Here is a 21,578-nt window from a genome sequence, read left to right on the forward strand (position 1 = left end):
CAGCCCGATATAATGGCATTGCGGCTACGGATGGTTGATGCACTAGACGTTCTGCTAATCAACATCTATGCCAGAGCGTTGCCAGGGGGAAGAGCATCAGCTGTAGTTGCCCACCTAGACAAGTTCTTGGGAAGTCTGGGAAGGGCTGTAACATGTTAATAGCCGTCGATTTTAACTGCACATTTGAGCCCCTCGACAATGAAGACAGTAATCTTAGCTTGAAGAGGATGTACAATGGAACATTCCGCAGCTAAATTTAAGGCCAATTAAAAAGTGAACCGAGGGTGCATTACAACTGAAAGGGCTGTGTTTGGAAAGGAGACTTTGAGCAGTTAATGGGAGGACACATTCTGACAGTAAGGGCACTCACACTTTTAATAATGGATTGAGAAGTAGTCGTTTCGACTATATATTTCTTAATGTAGAAAAGTGGCATCTCATCTTAGACATGGTGGTACAGGAGTGGAACGAAAGCGACCACAATCTGCTAACCCTAACTTTAAAGGTCCCTGGCCTATCCAGAACTGTCTCTGGGGCCACTGACGACAAGATAGCAGAGGCCTTACTTACTAATGATATGAGGCAAGTTAGAGGTGCGGGGATTGTTGATAATAAGGGGGATGCCGCTAAAATGGAATTCCTGGTCGATCGCTGTCTTTCTACCTTGCATAATTGCTATTCACAAGAGGCGGTCAACCGCATCATACCTGATGTTCACAGTGAGTTATTTGGGAAGCTCAAAAACTTTTTTGTCAAACCTAACAAACAAACTAGGGCTTCAGTCACAAAGGTAGCCTCCTGGTATAATAAATCCTGCAGAGAGACTTGTAAGTCATTGGCTAGGGCCATCAGATCACATGTCATGGGGGATATAAAAAAAGCAAGAACAAGCTATAAGGCATCTCAATTGCAAGCGAAGAAGGATTGGGATGAGTCCCGCTGGCAAGACCTGTTTGTAGCAAACAAAGAGCAAAATATGACACATTTCTGGCAGCTCTTCAAATGGGGCAGTGGAGTTATATCCCAAGTACTCTTAAACCACGTTGCCCCGGATGTTTACCGCAACTAATTCTAGTAACCCTATTATCCATCTACCTACCTCAGTTACTAGTGCATCCTTCACCAGCCTTGAAGTAGAAAACGTGTTAAAACTGATTTCACGTGGCAGGGCTCCAGGCCCAGACTGTATTCCGGCTGATTTGTTTGTATCGGATAAAGAGACCTGGGTCTCCTACATAAAATATCCTGCAAACGCTGTAGCTAGCGGTGCTTCCATCCCAGAAACTTGGTCCGGTGCTGAAATTTTACCCATACATAAGAAGGGCGACCGTTCACAACCAGGCAATTACAGGCTAATAAGCCTTATTGATTCTATCCCAAAAAATAGTTGTGAGGCTTGTCTTAGTCAGAATACAGGCTTGGATGGATGGGAGGGACATTTTGAGCCCCCTTCAGGCAGGGTTCCATCCCCATACAAGCACCAATGACCAGGTGGTTAGGTGTGTTCTTGTTTATTGGAAGGTAGTTGCTATTGGAGGCGGTACGATCTATGCAGCATTTGTAGATCTCAAGACCACGTTCCATCTAGTTCCACACATTAAATTTTGCAGTGCCTTTCTGGCTTTGGGGATGCTTCTAGAATTATTAAGTATCCTGGTAAAATTGCACAACACAAATTATGCCAAGGTCCGTTGGGGAAAGCAGGGGAATGTTACCAAAAGTGTTGCGGTAGCGAAGGGGGTCCGTCAAGGGTGTGTACTGGCCACAACCATGTTTTTACTTTTTAGCAACAGGTTGGTTCCATACGTGACATCCCAGCCCACCGACGCTCCTATGCTGCATAGCTACTACTGCTCATGTTCGCGGACGATACCCTGTTGCTTTCCAGGACTCGGAAAGTGCTGCAGATAGCCCTGGAGCACTTTGGGGATTTTTGTCGTGAGCATGAACTAGTGGTAAACATGGACAAAACAAAGTTTATGGTCTTCCACAGGTCTAAAACATTGAGGGGAGGGTGCACATGAATAATGTCCCTTTGGAGCAGACCAACACCTTCACTTATTTAGGGCTAACACTGGGTAAGAAACTCAGCTGGAAAAATCAGATCGACCTGCTGACGCTCAAGCACTTCCAATTTGCAGGTGCACTGCTAAAAGAGCATAGGCTTTCTAAGACTAAGCCCATAGGCCCAGTGTTAAACATTTACAATCTTAAAACATGTTCATCATTATTGTACGGGGTGGAATTATGGGGTTTTAATGATCTAACCTCCTTGGCACCTACACAAAACACATTTGTGAGAGCTATGATTGGCCTACCACAGTCTACTCCTCTGTTGCCTTTATATTTGGATCTGGGCTGTAACAGAATCGCAGATCAGGCACGATTTAGACCGGTTGCATTTTGGAGAAGGCTCTGGAACACACCGGAGCTTATTCCATATTCTCAAGCTTTCTCTGAAGTTAGGTCATTGGGTGGTACATAGAGAATCCCCTGGATAAAGAATCTAAAACACACATTGACCGACATGGGGATGAGCAAGTTGTGGGAGGACCCTGCAGCTGCCACCTTTCCTTTGAAAAAGGAATTGAAAGCAGCGTATTGGAACATAGTCAGTTTGCAGCAACTTACTCACCACCAAAGCTGGTCTTTGACCAGTGTTTTCCACGAGAACAAACTTGAGCCAAAGTCAGAATTATCCTGGGCCAATATCACCAGACCAACCGACAGGAAGCTGTATCATCAGTTTATGGTGGGCTCACTTCCCATTAAAGTATCAGAAAAGGGAGCCAAGGACAGAGCCACACCTGAAGGGCAACAGATGCCATAAAGCCACTGATCATGCAAGCCAGATACCCAAGAGGGCAACAACACCTACCTCCACCACCTCCAAGACCCCCCCCCCCCCACCCCGGGCCCCCCTGCCAAAGACATGCCACACCAACTAAACAGAATCATGAACCAAATAATCTGCCTGATGTCGCACAATCACATCTGGTGACATGCATGTGTCATCACAAAAATGAGCATCACACATTCACTTTCAAATCAAGAAATGAAAATGTATTTAAATAAGCACAGAACAGAAATGAAGAGACATGGCGGCTCCCCTCGGGATAATCCATAGGTCACAGCCTGCAAGACAAAAATCATGATGAGAAGGTGTGCCTTGCGCACATCAAGGGACAGAGAGAGAGCAAAGGAGAGAGAAAGAGAGGGAGAGAGAGATAGACAGACAGAGAGGGGGAGAGAGAGAACAATGGACAGAGAGAGAGCAAAGGAGAGAGGGAAAAAGAGAGGGAGAGAGAGATAGATGGACAGAGAGGGGGAGAGAGAGATAGACGTACAGAGAGAGAGTGAATGAGAGAGTGAGAAAGAGAGGGAGAGAAATATAGACAGACATGGAGGGGGAGAGAGAGATAGACGGACAGAGAGTAGGAGAGAGACACAGATAACAGAAGAGATGGACAGGGAGAGAGAGTGCCAACACTGCACACCCAGGCCACACTGCTCACCTGCTGCCACTGGTGTGTCTCTAACCACATGCGGGCATGTAGTGCAGTTCACCAGGTCCCACATCTGAAACAGATCCGTTATCTGAAACAGAGTCCAGATGCAAGAATGTCAAAGAATCTACAATTTCACACAACATCATTGCCTGTATGCCCCTGTGCACCCAGGCAGCTGTACCCCAGCCCCTCCCACTGCCCAACGGTGCATGCCCCCTCCTGTGTATCCAGGCAGCTGCACCCCAGCCTCTCCCACCACCCAGTACTAAATGCTTGTCCCTGCGCCCCCAGGCCTCACTGCTCACCTTCTGCCACCGGTGTGTAGAAAAGAGGGCCCACCACGTGCCGCTGCAAGCCCAAAGCCTGGGGTCCGCAGACATGGCATCCTCCACATCATGCAGCCCTGCTCCGCAGGCCACTAGGTCTCACTTTTGGTGCTGGAACTTGATGTCACCATGGCAGAGGACATACCAGTGCACAGGCCATAATCCCAGGCTGCACACCCGCTCAGCTCTTGAGGTGCCACCAACTCTGTGACCAGCGAGGTCACGCCACGTGGCTGTAGGCCCCCGCTGTCCGCTGGCTCAGGCCTACACTGCGGTCTAGCAGGGCACACAAAACCGGAGCAATCTGGACCGCCTGGACGGGGCATCATCACAGGTTGCACATCTGCTCAGCACTTAAGGTGCCCCTACCTCATTGCACCGAAAGTCACCATCCTGTGGCGGTGTGCCTGTGCCAGCCGCAGTGCATCCGGTGCCACCAAGGCTGTGCCCCGCAAGTCATGGACCCTCTATGATTGGGTATCATGGTGCGGTCACCATCATGTCACCTCCGGGCTGGCGGAATGTGATGTTGCAGGCCCCTGGGCCCCCATGCCCACATGCACACCACACGGATACAACCCGAGAGAGTTTGGAAATGGCGTCTAGCAGGTGCGCCCTGCTCCTTTTATTGGCAGAGTCACATGTCCTGTGACGCGTGTGCTGGATGGGTGTGGTGTAGGTGTAAACCAGTCATGAGGGAGTGGCTGTGGCATGCTGACAACTAGACCTGTGGTCAGCAGATCACTACAGGGAAGTCCTGGCACATGTAGCATTGCCATCCCCCCTGCATGCGTAAGTGTAGTGGGCTGGCCTGGCGTATGCCAGTCCAGTGTAAGGGTTTGAACGATGACCCCGAGGCTCTGGGCGTTGTTCCGTACAGGGCTGGACAAGGAAGTAACAAATGCGTGTGTCACTGTTGTTGCGTCAGCTCCACTCAGACAACATTCAGCAATGTGTCACCCTGTGACCCAAGTCCGACGACATGAGCCACATGGACATAAGAGGAATTCACTGACCCTTCATTCATCCATACTACCACACTTGAAAGACCATAGACACGACACATCTGTGTGATTCGGAATGTTCAATGCTCATTCAGTGAAGTGTTGCATCTGGAGCAGTACAGGGCCATGCAAACCCCACTTGACGATGTTGGCCCATGGAGGGCCAGCCAGAGTCCTTCAGGGAATGACAAGTCCAAAGAACGAGGAAGAGTTCAGTCAGCAGTCTGATTGCTGTGTCATTGGCGATCAAACAAAATATGGCAGTCCATTGGGAGGTCCAAGGTGAGAGTCGCAGAGTGCATCAGGGGACAGTGGAAGGTGATGATGCAGAGGGCAGAACCAAGCTGAAACCGGCCAAATGGCGGAGATGCATGCTACTTCATCCTTCTTACCACGAAGGCGGTTTCATTCGCATCTTCGTCCTCTGCTGTTCCATGTGCCTCACATGTGGGTGGTGCTGGCCTTTCTCCAGCACTGTGTGGCATTGACACCTCAGGGGCCGGAGGTGGAATGTCTGCTGCACTGTATGGCAGTGACACTTTAGGGGGCGGAGATGTGGATGGAGTGGTAGCAGCAGCATGCATCAGTGCCAAGCCTTGTGGCAGCAATGCCATGAGGATGGTCTTGAGGTCATTAAGGAACCCAGCTACCACTCGCTGGTGTGCAGCCGAGGCAGCCATTCTTTCCGCATTGGCCCGCTCCATGGTTTCCATTAACGTCTACATATTTCACAACTCCTGTGTGACATCGCTAGAGCCACTCTGACTGAACAGTTGTTCTAGTCTCTGAGTCAGGGCTCCAGAACATCAGCCATGGTCCATTGGAGAGCATGGAGCAGACTATGGGTGTCCGTTAGGAACTGTAAGTGGTCCCTGATGGGACTTAGACACCCACGTATGGCATCTAGCTTGTCTGCCATGCGAACGAAGCCCACCCACACATGCTCAGCTAGCTGCTCCTGGCACCCCAACACACAGTGTCGGAAGGCCATGTGTTCTTCATGGGGATCCTGGTAGGCAGCCGTGGTGGTGGGTGCTGCCTACTGTGTGGTCTGTGCAGGGGGTGGGATGCCTCCTCGTTGCAGCTGGGCTGCCCTGCTCCTGGAGGTAGGCTGCGGAGGCTGTCAATGAACTCTTGGAGGGCGTTGGAGTCGAAGCTGTGGTGGTCCTCCACCATCAGAGAAGAGAGGTTCGGGCTGCTCTGTAGGAGGTGTTGATTGACCCTCTGCAATGTGAAGGGGAGATGCAATTTAACAATGTGTTCACATGTATGTTGTCGCATTGTACATGTTTACATACAGACTGCATGACTGTGTACATCGTGGCTGTTTGGGAGGTGCTGCATATTTGATGGGGGGCAGTGGACATTTTGACAACAGACATGTGTGTGTTTGTACTTGTACATTATCAACTCACATTTCCCTGCAATGCCACTTGTGATTGGCCAGTGTCTACACCCAGTCAACGCCAGTTGTGTTTTGTGTTCTGCTCTGGATGTGTTGTGGTTTGTGCCACATTGTTGTCAGGGTTGATGTGCTCTGCATGTAATGTGTGTATACTGCATTTTGGGGGAGTGGCCCCTGCTGCTCTGATTTTGCTACCCTTTATTCCTTTCCTGGGATGCGCCTTTGACTTCTGTGCTTATACAGTGCTGTGATGTTGCATACTTGGGTACATTGGTGTCTTGGTGGGAGTTGGGGGCTGGGGCATGGTTTGTCTGCAGATGTGCTCAGCTCAATTGTGCATGTGTGCCATTGTGCACATCACCCCCCTCCCCCCAGTCCCTGGTCGTTACTCACCCTGGTGCTGTTGTGTCCGGTCATGTTGACCAGTTTCCGGTCCTCCAACTCCAGCCACCGTCTCCCCACCGATGACTGTGGACACCATTTCCTCCATAGCGTCCAGCTCCTAATGTGGCGCAGGACACCTACCTTCAGTCTGTATTGCTGCCTTCAGGTTGTTGGCGAGTTTCAGCTTGGTTTTGCGCTTGATGTCATTCCAGCGCCTCTTGACCTCTATCATTGTCCTCTTCATCACTCCCACTGCATTCACCTTGTCCACGATGGACTGCCATAGTGAGAATAACATCTTAATCCAGGCCCAATACGGATTCCAGTAGGGAAGGGGGACTGTAGATCAGTGCTTGAAATTGGCACTTATAATAGAAAAATACACCAGGATGAAGGAGGGGAAAATATACATGGTTTTCATGGACCTGTCGGCAGCGTTCAACTGTGTGGTCCATGAAAAGCTGTGGACTATTATGGGGGAAATGGGGGTTGACCAATCAATATTGATTTTTAGTAGATAGTTGTACTTCAACAGTATGGCCTCGGTCCAATACACAAAAAATGGATGCTGTACATGTCTATTTAAAATTACCAGAGGAGTAAGGCAGGGATGTGTCCTTGCTCCATTTATCTTCTCTATCTACACAAATGGAGCATAATTTGACCTTACCAAGACTACAAGAGATGTCCCAATACTTAATTTGCAACTCCTACCTATTCTGGCACACGCGGATGATGCGGTGTTGATCGCCAGAACGGGGTGTGGTCTTCAACACCTGATATCCGCGAATAGAGCTATTATTGACTCATTAGATCTGAGGGTAAACTGCACTAAGTCATTTGCAGTTACAGTGGGAGCATGAAAAAGAGATAGAACACCTTATCTCCATGTAGGGAAGGAGAGGATTGAGGTGGTGGACTCCTTCCCTATTTGGGGGTTCTCATTGATGAGGACGTGTCATGGACAAGCTTAGTGGAAGGACGGAGGGGTGTAAAGAACCCTGTCTGCTGTAAAAACATTTGCTAAGAAATTGGGTGACAGTGCGCTCTTACCAATAAAAAAACATTTACCAGGCCAAAGTTAAGGCAGCAGTTACGTACGGGGCTGGAGTGTGGGGCACTGTACATACTGGTGTCCTTCAAAGTATTGAAAATAAGTTTTTTAAATCCGTAGTTGGCCTTCCCGTATTGGCCTCTAACTATATTTTACATTCAGAATTGGGACTCTCCTATATCACAGATACAATACAACTGTCCCCTATCTTTGAGTGTTTACAATTTTTTATTATGGATGAAACGAATTATTTTATTGCCTAAATTGAAAATGAATATTAAAAATAGGCTTTTTATCTTGTACTTTTATGATCCTTTAGTATCTGAACGAATAAAGGATTTTATTATGACTATGACTGCCATAGTCCATTTTTGTTTGCCAATGACACAGTGGAGGTTATTATTTTTAATTTTTATTTATTATATTTCTTAAGTGCACTGTCACCTGACAGGCATCCTGGTGCTAGCACTTTCAGAGACATAGCAAGTATAGGGCCAACACTGGAGACAGCCACCTAAATCTTCGGTAACAGCCATGTTTGTAGCCTCTTCCTAAAAGAGAGAAGATCACTTACTTGTCTAAGTTCCAGAGGCAAAGCATTCCAAAGCTTCGCAGCTGACACCTCAAAGGATCTGCCACCTGATCTCACTTTCCTGAATCTGGGTACCTTTACTAACTTTGCCCCCGACGAGCGCAAGGTTCTCATGGGGACATACCATTCAAATTTCTTTTGAAAGGATACAGGCCCCAACCCATTCAGGGCTTTAAACACTAGGCAGAGAGATTTTAACTGGACGCTTTGTCTCAGTGGAAGCCAATGCAATTCCGACAAAGCCAAGGAGGAAGAGGACCTTCTAGGCCAGCCAAGCACTAATTTGGCTGCCGTTGACTTGATCCCCTGCAGCCTATCCAATAAAAAGTTCAGAGACTCAAGCAGCAAGGCATTGCAGAAATCTAATCTACTGAGAATAGTAATGTGTGCTATTAATGTGCGAACCAAAGGGGGAAGCAAAGGGAAAATCTTCCTCAATGATCTAATAATGGCCAGACAGCAGCCCACTGTTTTTGTCACCTGCACTTCCAGGGTTAATTTACTGTCAAAAGTCACACCCAGGTTCAAAGTCTTTACAGGATGAATGGGGGTCGGGTGTCCATGGGCCCGAAGTTACTGGGCAGCCTGGAGGAAAGCCTTTCCGTAGTACAGTAAAGCACCTCCGTTTTTTCAGCATTAAATTGCAGCAAATTTTCCCTCAGCCACAACTCCTTGTCACGCAAACAACTGTGAAACACTTCCAATGAAGTTGACTGATCTCCCTCCAGAGAGAAAATCAGCTGTGTGTCATCAGCATAATTTATGATGTTGATATCATGCTTTTTGATGACCGTCATTAGTGGTTTCATGTAGATATTAAAAAAAATATGGGACTGATGGCCGAGCCCTGCTGTACACCATGCGTAATTTTGGTAAATGCAGATTGAAAAGGGGAAAGAGACACTGCTTGCTGTCTGTCCAGTAAAAAGGACTGGAACCATTTCATAGCAGACTATGTTACCCCCAGCACTCTCAACCTTCTCAACAAGATTCCGAGGTTGACTGTGTCGAAATTGGCCGACAGGTCAAGCAGAATAAGCACTGCTGGCTCACCCCTGTCTGACCGCCTTCTAAGTTCGTCCATCACGGTCACCAAGGCCGTCTCTGTGCCATGGGACGGCCGAAAACCAAACTGGACCTCCTCCTGTAGGTTGTGTTGTTCTAGAAATATGGAGAGAGTGCTACTAGCTACTCGTTCTACAATTTTAGCGGGAAAGGGCAAGAGAGAGATGGGCCTATAATTTTTAGGGCAGTCCGGGTCAGAGGAAGGCTTTTTTAGCAAGGGTGTCACCACCGCTTGCTTCCATTGAGATGGAACCACTCCATCCGTAAGTGACTGATTACAAATCTGGTGGAGTGTGGGAAATAGCTCGGCCTTAAACTCTTTCCAGATTTTATAGGGCAGTGGGTCTAAGGGAGATCCAGAGGAAATCCCACCCGCTAGTCTATAAAAGTCCTCTGCTTCAAGGGACAGAAATTCAGATAAATAATGAACCGGGCCACCCTCTAACGTAGCCCCCGCCGCCTCTACAGCAGTTCCCATATTTCCCACCCTCATGACGTCTCCCATCTCAGGTTGAGGAGAGGCCCCAACCAAATCATCAAGATATTTTTGATTTTATCATGGAAGAACCTAGCCAGGTTCTCACATAGTAATTGGAAAGGGGGTGTCACATTTTTGGCACATTCAGGGTTAGTCAAACTGTTCAGGATGTTAAAAAGGCTTCTAGAGCTGTTAGAAGCATTATTGATCAGAGAGGAAAAATGTTCCGCCTTGGCCTAATTAATTGCCTTTTTATAGTCCCCCATCTTGAGTTTCCAGGTGCGCTTATCCCCCTCTTTGTAGCCATATCTCCATCTCCTCTTAGCATGTTTACAGTCAAATTGTAGACTTTTCAAACTTTCATTAAACCACGGGTCGAGGGTCTGACCCTCTTACGATGTTTCTTTAAAGGGACTAGGGAGTCCAGGGCCAACGTAATTTTAGAGCAGAGAGCAGAATAATTCTCCTCAACTTGAAGATCAGTAAAGAAACAGTCTTCAACCAAGAACAGTGGGTCCAGACCCCTTTTACGTAAAAGAGCCTTCCAATTTCTGCTCATATATTCACACCGAGGGTCAGCTACCCGAGGCACTGAATAGCACAGTTCACATAAAATGTAATCAGAAAGTGATTTGTCCAGACCAAAGGTAAAACTTCCCCAAATGAACAGATGGTTAACTTTTGAAAAAATTAAGTCCAAGATATGCACGCCATTATGAGTGACCTAGACACTTGCTGAAGGAGACCAAGGCCTTCACAGGACTGAAGGATGTTAGCATAGCCCCCATCCAGAGGGCCATTTAGCCACAAGTTAAAATCCCCTAAAATCACCAATCTACGATGGGTACTGGCCATATTAGTGAAGGTCTCCAGCAACAGTTGCTGCTGCTGTATACTAAAGGCCCCCTGGAGTCTATAACAAATGATCCCTGTCAGAGGTGACTAACAGTTGTTGATGGTGTTCGAGCACCTACATTATTAGGAACCTGTTTTCCTGCGGACTGAAGCGCTTCTTCCTACTTTTCTTCTCTTATGCCTTCCCTGACGCCGAGGTCCCAGGCAGGTCCTCCGGGGGGCTTGTGGGGTTCTGGTTCTCCTCTGTACTTGCTCCGGCAATATCCATTGTGCTTCGCTGTTGTTTGGCTTTGTTTGTCAGTTTTGTTTCTACTTTTATGGTGATTTTTCCCACCTGAGGCGTGTCAATTGCAGGCCTTTAGCTGTTTTTTGCTGATTTTTTTATCACGGTTAGCCTCATTGCAGATTTTTTTGCGTTCACGTTTTGCATTTTTGTGGCGTGGCATTGATTTTAATGCTGTCAGTTAACAGGTTATCTGGAGTATATCGAATTGTTGTAATCAACAGCGATTAGGTTAAGCATTAGCAGAAGACATGCTTCGTTTTGGCCATTATCCGACCGTTACTAATTGATTCCAGACAGGAATGTGTTTACCAGTTACTGAAGACTGTTAATTCCGCCCACTAATCGATTGTGCCTTCCAATATGTCCTTGTATGGTCATGACACTGCTCTTGTCTTTTGTACCGCCTTCTCTTGAGCCCCTTCATTGTGTATAAAAGGGGCCATGTGCTTTAGTTCGGTGTGCTACTCGATACAATACCGAAGGGTGTTGTGTGGACTGTAGTACCACCTTTAAAGGTTTAATAAACTTTGCTTTTGTATTTTCCAGTTTCATTGCCAACTTCTTCCTAAGGTCTGAGGACTCTGTGCAGAGAAGGGCGAACCCTTGCACTAAGTAGGCCTAGCTGAGGTTTGCTTACAACAAATTGGCGCCCGACACGTGGGCTCATCGGCGACTCGGATGCCCGAAGGAGCGGTCGTGACGAAGGATTGGAATCTCGCTGCGGACGCGTACGCATGCCAGAGGAGACCCGAGTCTTGGCATCCAAGGCGTTTTTTCCTTTCTTTCTGATCTGACCATCCAGGTGGTGCCAGTCCTTGACTGAGATCTCTTCTGTTGGCTTGCCGTGCAGTGGCCGTTTGGTCAAATTTAGAACTTGGCAGTTGGAATCTGGACACCCTGTGAGTGGTAAGAACCGTTGTACGGTATTTGCTGTGGGTTTTGGAAGCCTCGGAGTGGCAAGGCAGTTTTAGGATACGCTTGCTGTGGCAATTTTGGAATGACTAGTCACTGATGTGTATGTGTATGTGTAATATATGTGTTGCAACACATATAGGCAGGTAATGAGGAGGATTTTTTCTCCATAATGCGATTTTGATTTGAACGGCACAACGTATTACAGATACCTTAAGTGCTACTTTGATTATAATACTGCATATTCTGCGCTATTTTTGGCATGCATGTTTTTAGCGCAGGTTGTGCTGCTTTTGTGGAAATAACCGGTTAAAACTTGAGGAATCGCAGCCGGCTCCCCCAGAGGGGACGCCTCATAGAGAGAGAGATGTACGTTAAATATGGTCTTTCTTCTATAATGTACAGCACATTGTGGAGGAAATACACGCAATAGGATCCTGAGTTATGTTGGCCGAAGTATGGGTCGTTTGATATGCGGAAAATTGAGTATGTGGAACAGTGTATGTTTAAGCGAAAATCTAGACAAGATATGTTTGAGAGTGTGCGAATGTGGGTGAAAGAAGTACGTGAGCGTGAGAAATGTGAGCAAGCGCTGATTGAGAAAGAACAACGGAAGAATGTGTATGAAAAAGCGCAAGAACTAAGAAAGAAGTAGGCGAAAGAGTTGGAAGAGAAACAGGAGAAGGAGCGCAGATTACAGATATCTGGCCAATATGCTGTTCGACAACCTCTTTATCCTGTCCTTAATAAACCGCAAGATGATTTTTCTTTGTTAGATCGTCCTCCGCCTCCGTATATCATTCCTTCCGCTCCATCTGGCGACGATGAGGATTCCGGTGCAGATCGAACGAAACCAGATACCCGCTCCATGATTCCGGTCGATCGTGCGGCTGAACTTAGGAAAATGACTCGGCAGTCACTTAAGGATACTGTTGCTGTTTCGGATATTTTAGAGACTTTTAAGGGATGGCAAGATAGAGAGCAGATATATTTTACTGTACATTTTGAGAAAGAAGTTGTTGATATGTTTCGAAAAGTATCTGATGTTCTTGAACCTGATGATGTGGCAATCGATTTTAAGCAATTACGTAAAGGTCCTTTTCCTCTTTCCCAGGTGACTGATACGATCAGGCGGCTGGTTAAACTTCGAAATGAGGCGCTTCGGCTACGGAAGGAGAAACGGAAAGCTAAAACAGATGAACGAGCGGGATTGGTCGACGGGAAACAATTATCTATTTTCGAAACAGATAAGACCGCGATAGTGCATGCAAAGCCTATGCGAGAGGCCGTGCCTTTATATGTTCCTCCTAAAGGAGCGGGTACCAGTGACGATAAATATTCTGTAGATGCAAAAGGGTATTTTATTTATAATTGGGTATATACTCCCTGGAATAGAGCAGATGTTATGGCGCTTAAAGCTGCATTGCCTGATCCGTGTAAAAATCCTGCCGCCTTTTATGAGGAAGTCGAGGGAGTCTTAAATTCTTGTACCATGACGCTGGCTGATATTGATTTATTTTTCGGGCTCATATTGCCGCCCGATATGTGGAGATCCGTGCGTAAAATAGATGATAGCACAGCGTATGGGGCATTGTGGAAGGCGATAGAGAGGGAAGATGTGGACAGGGAACCAGCGTAAAAGCCATGTCAATTGATTTTAGATCTTCCTGGTGCAATATTAGCTAAATTGAAAACGAGTATCCCCCCCAAAAAGATTGATTGGACGATTTTAGCATCTTGTAAACAAAAGACAGATGAATCGGTTTCAGGTTTCTTCACACGTTTTGAGGAAGCTTTTCATGATTTTAGTGGCCACTCGTTAACAGACGATACAGGCCGTCACTTGTTTGTAGATAAGTATGTTACGAATCTATTACCAGGAGTGGCTAGCCGCTTGAAAGCTAGCGAAAGCTCTTGAACCACCTCTTCTCCGGCATCCGTCCTGACAATGGCTCAATATTACGAGCGTCAGGAACTAGAAGCGAAGGGCAATGAGGATAAAAAATGTAAGAATGAAAAACAAAAGTTATGTTATCTCAGGTTTATGGTCCACCTCGTCGAGGTAACGATAGAGGTGGACGAGGATTTTCTAATTCCTCTTCTACTCGTTTCTCTTTGGCTATTGATCAATGCGCGTATTGTAGAAAATGTGGTCATTCGGCAGAAGAGTGTCCATTGTTGCGCTCACAGCGCTATGCCCGTGGCCGAGGATCCATGAGGAACCGCTCGGGGAACTCAGGACCTAGAGTTGCTATGAATGATCTTGCTAGGTTTGATTCTAATGTGCGAGTACAAAATGGGTTCAATACTTTTGATAGGCGCAACCAATACCAGATGTCTGATTATGCGCAGCCTGAGTCGCATGATTCTGCTTATGCATAGGATTGCGTAGGATGGGGTAAGGAATCAGTTGAAGTTCCAGCAGATCAGAGGGGTCCTTATGTTACAGCACATGTTTTGGGTTCTACTGATCAGTTTCTGGTTGATACAGGAGCTACTCCTAGCACTTTGTCTAAATAATTGGTTCCGAGGGCTCCCCTGTCTGGCTTAACAATTACATCAATAGGGTTCGATGGAACACCTTCCCTTAGCCCATTGTCACAACCACTTGCATTTCATGTTGACAAGTTTGCTGCTCCATGCCCATTTTTGCTTTCTCCAAACACTCCAGATAATATTGTGGGTCTTGATATGCTCAAGTATTTCAGAGCCACAAGTAGCTGTTCCCCTGAAGGTGTGTGTGTGATTTTGAATGACAATTATCCAGTAACAGACAGAGTTTGTATTGTTCAAGAAGATATTGCATTAGCTTCCCTACCTAACACTCTGTGGGCTACTTCAGATACCGATGTGGGTCAGATGGTTATTCCACCAGTGCATATTAGTGTAAAGGATGGAGCTGTGTTGCCATGCCTGCCTCAATATCGAATTTCACAGGAGGGTGAGGAAGCACTCATACAAATTGTACGGGATCTTATTGAAGTTGGAGTTGTTGAGGAAGTTCCCTTTAACATTTGTAACAGTCTGATCCTCCCAATTTTAAAGAAAGACACAGATACTAGGATCTACAGATTTATTATTGATTTACGGGAGGTCAATAAGATAGTGGTACCGCAATATCCAGTGGTTTCTGATATTACGACACTTCTTACCCTAGTTCCACCTACTGCAACCACCTTCTCTGTTATAGACTTGAAGAATGCTTTCTTTTCGATCTCTATTCATCCTGATAGCCGATATTTGTTCGGTTTCACTTTGAGTAATCAATCGTATAGATTTTGCAGAGTTCCTCAAGGCTATACTGAGAGTCCTAGTATTTACAGCCAAGCATTGAAAAGACAACTTGATTCCTTTGTTCTACCCGAGGGTGTGGTGCTCATTCAGTATGTTGATTATATTTTGTTAGCAGCTGATACCCCTGAACAATGTGAGAAATGCACGCTGTCTGTGCTTTCTTTCCTTGCCTCACATCACCATAAGGTTTCAAGAATTTAAACATCGACAATCTTATCTTAATAATACCTTCATTCAGATGTTGCATCACACCCACATCGCTACGAACGCTACAAACTGTTGGATTTGTGGGATGATGCCTGCACATCAAAAGAAAGGAGGTACACCGTTTATACCTCTCCCTTTTTCGCATAATGGCTCTTGTCGGGCCTGGTATACTTTGCTCTTTGCGACTAGAAAGCCTACAGTGGGCAGACTGCTTTTCCAGTTAAATAAAGAGTGCCATCAAGACAAAGATGGGTATCCCCAAACGAATGGAACTAAATGGGAGTGGAAGGAATATCGACTGGACAATATTTCAACGCCATATATCTTCACCAACACGAGAGACTCATCTGATGCCGAACATTTTGTCATTTCTGTTACTCAAACGCAAGGAGAACTATGTGTACAGAGTATTGGGCATATCCCTGTGGGGGTCAGTGATGGTATCACTGAATTGAATATAGATGGTCTAAATAATAGTACCTTTTTAGCTTCACACAACACTTATTTTGTGTGTGGAAATCGTGGATATTATCGATTACCAGCCGGTTGGACCGGCATTTGTTATGTATCTTTTTTGTTGCCCCCTGGGTTTCTGGCACCTCCATTGTATCACCAAAATCTTAAATTGTTCAACAATATTACTGTAAATAGATATAAAAGAACATTGAATACTGATAATGTTGATCAGACTGACACTAACCTACAACAATATATAGATTTTAATTTAGGATTGTTCTTTTTTGTAGGTGCTGCATTAAACAGCAGAAAAGTGCGATGATTGACTAGAGTAGTAGAAGCTGTTACCAATCAAACAGCTGTAGCTTTAGGAAATATCACTGAAGAATTGCAAATTGCTAGAATTGTGGCTTTACAGAATAGGATGGTGTTAGATGTCATGCTAGCAGATAGAGGTGGTGCATGTCGTGTTATAGGTAGTAGCTGCTGCATGTTCATACCTGACCACACCCCATTAGTATATAAAGCGATTAATAAACTTCATAAAATCGCTGCAGACCTTCACACAGACAATGGTACATGGACTTTTACAGGGTGGCTTTGGACTCTGATTTCTGCATGGGGCTGGAAAGTATTAACAGCCCTATGTATAATAATTACAATAAGTTTCACCTGCTGTGTATGTATTCAATGCAGCCCGATGATTTGTTCTATGTGTGTCACTGCTTGTATACCAACTAAAAGTTATATTGCAGAAGTCAAAGTGCCGAATGATCTGAAAAAGGAGATAGCTAGTATGATGGCCATTGATGTAAGAGATGAGTATCTGGCTTTTCCCAGGAAGTCGAATGTCTTCAGCTAATGCTGAAAGGGTCGTCTGTTGTAAATCTACGGCTATTAGGTTAAGCATTAGCAGAAGACATGCTTTGTTTTGACCATTATTGTAACAAATGTGCTGACTCCATTTTGTATTTGCAGCGGCCATTTTGTATGCCATACATTGCCATGTGCTCATCATGTGCTTAGTCCTACCTTCTTGTTCACCGCGCCTGAAGTTTGCCCGGCAACAGGCTATTTTTAGTATTCTCCGCTTCCAGCATGTCCAGACATGCACAGTAGGGTCAACAACCGTTACTAATTGATTCCAGGCAGGAATGTGTTTACCAGTTACTGAAGACTGTTAACTCTGCCCACTCATCGATTTTGCCTTCCAATATGTCCTTGTATGGTCATGAAACTACTCTTGTCTTTTGTACCACCTTCTCTTGAGCCCCTTCATTGTGTATAAAAGGGGCCATGTGCTTTAGTTCGGTGTGCTACTCGATGCAATACCGAAGGGTGTTGTGTGGACTGGAGTACCACCTTTAAAGGTTTAATAAACTTTGCTTTTGTATTTTCCCGTTTCACTGCCAACTTCTTCCTAAGGTCTGAGGACTCTGTGCAGAGAAGGGCGAACCCTTGCACTAAGTAGGCCTAGCTGAGGTTTGCTTACAACAGCATGGTGCCGCCTTGTTGAGAATGCTTTGTTATCATGGCGTAATGTTCGCGCGATGGACTTCAATATTGGAAGTTGCGTTCAGTCCCTTTAGCGATGGTTATCACACGTTTTTGAGAATATGCCCCTCTTGGTACTGTTGACTTATTTGTCAAGATACTTGTATAACTAAGGAGTATGGCTAGCCGCAGGATGACCGTTCAGCAGGTTGTTGGGGTGCTTTTCGAGTCTTCTTCTGACCATGATTATGAGACTTACTCTGCATCTGAGGCAGAGGAGGGAGGGGAAGATTCAGGCAGTGAGTTTTCTCTCCACATGGAATCAACTGATGACGAAGCTACTATCAGTGCAAATGAAGCTACTCAAAATGCAGATGAAGTGCCTGTTTTAGAGGAGGACACTGATGTGCCAATAGTGCAGCTGGAGACATCTGGGTTGCAGCGTGAGTGTGCAAGGCTTCCCATTGGAAGCGCTGGACTACGGGTTGACCCAAACATGGTGCAGCCTTGCTGCCTGTCTTTAATGGTGTTGCAGGTGTAGATTGAATTTTTTTGCCTATAAATTTCTTTTTTTCTGTTTTTGGACTATGTATTTTTGGCTGAGTTTGTTGAGCAGACTCATTTGTATGCTGAACAGTATTTTAACGAACAACAGTGCCAGGCTTAAGCCCCACTCTAGAGCTACCTGACAGGCTCCCACAAATCTAGATGAGCTGAAGAAGTTCTTGGGTTTAACTTTTTTGATAGACCTGATTAGAAAGCCATCTCTGTCTTCATATTGGTCTACTAATCCCTTGATGGCAACAGCTATATTTCCTGCAACCATGAGTCGTAATCGGTATTTGCTTCTTCTTCGGATGTTGCATTTTGTTGATAGTGCTTTTGCATTGCCCCACAATCACTTGATTGTGAACGTCTTTTTAAGGTTTGGCCTGTCCTCGGTCACTTAGTTGATAGCTTTTCAGAGATCTATGTGTCCGGGAAAGAAATAGCTGTGGATGAGTCTTTGGTCCTGTTCAAGGGTCGATTGGTTTTTAGACAGTACATTCCTAGCAAGAGGGCACGCTACGGAATTAAGATGTATATGCTGTCTGAGAGTAGTACTGGATATGTCTATATTTCAGGGTCTGGTAGGTTTTCCTAGATGGTTGCCGAGCCCAGGGCCAAAAACTCATGGGACCCCCCTTGCAAAACCAGGTTGTTTTGTGATAGGTAATTTTGATGGCGCCTCAATAGGTTTTGGGCCCTTGCCTGTTGCAGGCACTTGACCCACCCACGCTAGTGAGAGACCATTTTTATCGGGAGACCTGAAGGAATGCTGGGTGGTAGGAAATTTGTGGATCCACCCAGATTCCAGAACTTTCCCACACAGAAATTTGAGAAAAAAAGTGATTTTTTCAGCTAAATATGAGTTTTGCAGGGGATTCTGAGTAGGGAAATGTTGGGGGACCCATGCAAGCCATACCTCGATGGACTCCCCGGGTGTCTAGTTTTCAGAAATGTGTGGGTTTGGTAGGTTTCCCTAGGTGCCGGCAGAGCTAGGGTACAAAATTTACAGTTAGGCACTTTGCAAAAAAAGCGTTTGTTTTGACTGTGAAAATTTGGTTTTTGGCCGTTTCCTGTTGCGGGCACTAGGCCTACCCACACACGTGAGGTACCATTTTTCTTGGAAGACTTTGGGGAACGCGGGGTGGGTGGAATTTATTGGATCCACACAGATTCCAGAACTTTCCACCACAGAAATGTGAGGAAATGTATTTTTTTGACAATTTTTTAGGTTTGCAAGGGAACGCGGTGGCTAGAATATTGTGGATTCACACAGATTCCAGAAATTTCCACCACAGAAAGGAGAGGAAAATGTGTTTTTTCAACAATTTTTTAGGTTTACATGGGATTCTGGGTAAGAGAAACTGGTGAGAGCCAGTGGGGTCACCCCATCCAGGATTTCCCTGGGTGTCTAGTTTTAAAAAATGTATAGGTTTTGCTAGGTTTCCCTAGGTGCCAGCAGAGCTAGGATTCAAAAACTACAGCTAGGCACTTTGCAAAAAAAAGGGTAATATTTCACTGTGAAAATGTGGTGTGTCCACATTTTGTTTTACGCCGTTTCCTGTCGCGGGCAGTAGGCCTATCCACACGAGTGAGGTACCATTTTTCTTGTAAGACTTTGGGGAATGCAGGGTGGGTGGAATTTAGTGGATCCACACAGAACTTTCCACCACAGAAATGTGAGGAAAATTTATTTTTTTGACAATTTTTTAGGTTTGCAAGGGATTCTGAGTAACAGTACCTGGTGAGGGTCAGTGGAGTCACCCCATCCTGGATTTCCCTGGGTGTCTAGTTTTTAAAAATGTATAGGTTTACTAGGTTTTCCTAGGTGCTGGTGGTGTGTCCACGTTGCGTTTTGCGCCGTTTCCTGTCGTGGGCACTAGGCCTACCCACACAAGTGAGGTGCCATTTTTCTTAAAAGCCTTTGGGGAATGCGGGAGAATGGAATTTTTTGGATCCACGCAGATTCCATAACCTTCCACCCCAGAAATGTGAGGAAAATGTGTTTATTTTGACAATTGTTTAGGTTTGCAAGGGATTCTGGGTAACAGAACCTGGTGAGAGCAAGTCAAGTCATCCTATCCTGGATTCCCTGGGTGTTTAGTTTAAAAAAATGTATAGGTTTGCAGGTTTCCCTAGGTGCCGGCCGAGCTAGGTTTAAAAAACCACAGCTAGGCACTTTGCAAAAAAAGGGTCATTTTTCACTGTGAAAATGTGGTGTGCCCACGTTGCGTTTTGTGCCTTTTCCTGTCGCGGGCACTAGGCCGACCCACACAAGTGAGGTACCATTTTTCTCAGAAAACTTTGGTGAACGCAGGGTGGGTATAATTTTGTGGATTCCTGCAGATTCCAGAACTTTCCATCACAGAAATGTGAGGAAAATTTGTTTTATTTTACAATTGTTTAGGTATGCAAGGGATTCTGGGTAATAGAACCTGGTGAGAGCCAGTCTAGTCACCCCATCCTGGATTTCCCTGGGTGTCTAGTTTTCAAAAAGGTATAGGTTTGCTAGGTTTCCCTAGGGGCTGGCAGAGCTAGGATTTAAACAACTACAGCTAGGCACTTTGCATAAAAAGGGTAATTTTTCATTGTGAAAATATGGTGTGTCCACATTGCGTTTTGAGCCGTTTCCTGTTGTGGGCACTAGGCCTACCCACACAAGTGAGGTGCCATACACAGAATTGTAGAGCAACTGTTATTACCTATTGACTTTTGAGGCATTTCTGCCTTCCAAAAGAAAGACAATATGTAAAAAAGAAGTCATTTTGAAAAATGACCTAAAATTCTCATGCTAGTATGGGTACTCCCAATTTTGCAAATGTGCAAATGTCTACTGTTTCTAAACTCTATATTTTGTTCCCATTTTAGAAATACATAGGTGCCTTTCACACCCATTTTTCCATGTATACATTTTCCCGGAATAATTGCTATATACCCGGAACTTAATAAAAAACCATTGCAAGACGCTGCTCAGTTATTGGCTCTGGATTCGTCGGATCATTGGTGAACCTACAATTCCTATATATCCCCACAACCAGAAAGGTCCAGCGTATGTAACCGTATATTGCTTTTAAACAAGTGTCGTAAGTAAAAGAAATCACAAGTGAAAACGTTGACACAAATGGCTGTTTTTATCAACTCATTTTCAATTTGTCCTATATTTAAGTGTTAGTTTCTATACAAAAACCTTGAAGGATCTACACAAATGACCCCTCGATAAATTTACAATTTTGTCTTTTCTTCAGAAATGTATAGCTTTTTAGGATCCACCATTGCTTTCATATCTATTTCTACCAGCAACTGGAAGGAGGTTGAAAGCACAAAAAAAGCAGAACTAGGCTATGTCACAAAAAAATGCCAAAACTGTGTAAAAATCTTTGCTTTTCTGACAAAAGTATGTTTGTCCTAGAAAGCAGTGAAGATGGTGATTTTAACACCCAAACCCCATTTGTTGATAACATTTGCAGGGAAAAAACAGACGCTTTCATCTGTAGCCCTTTTTTCCTATTTTTCCCCCCAAAAACAAAATTTAGCTGTATTTTGGTTAATTTCTGGGTCCCCTCCGGGGATATCCACAAACCCTGGGTACCTTTAGAATCTCTATGATGTTGGAAGAAAAGGACACAAATTTGGCATGGATACCTTAAGTGGTCAAAAAGTTACAGGGGCCTAAGCACAAACTAACTCAAACAGCCCAAAAAAGGTGTGGCA

Source organism: Lissotriton vulgaris, chromosome 6, assembly GCF_964263255.1.
Source record: "Lissotriton vulgaris chromosome 6, aLisVul1.2, whole genome shotgun sequence".
Classification (NCBI taxonomy): Eukaryota; Metazoa; Chordata; class Amphibia; order Caudata; family Salamandridae; genus Lissotriton; species Lissotriton vulgaris.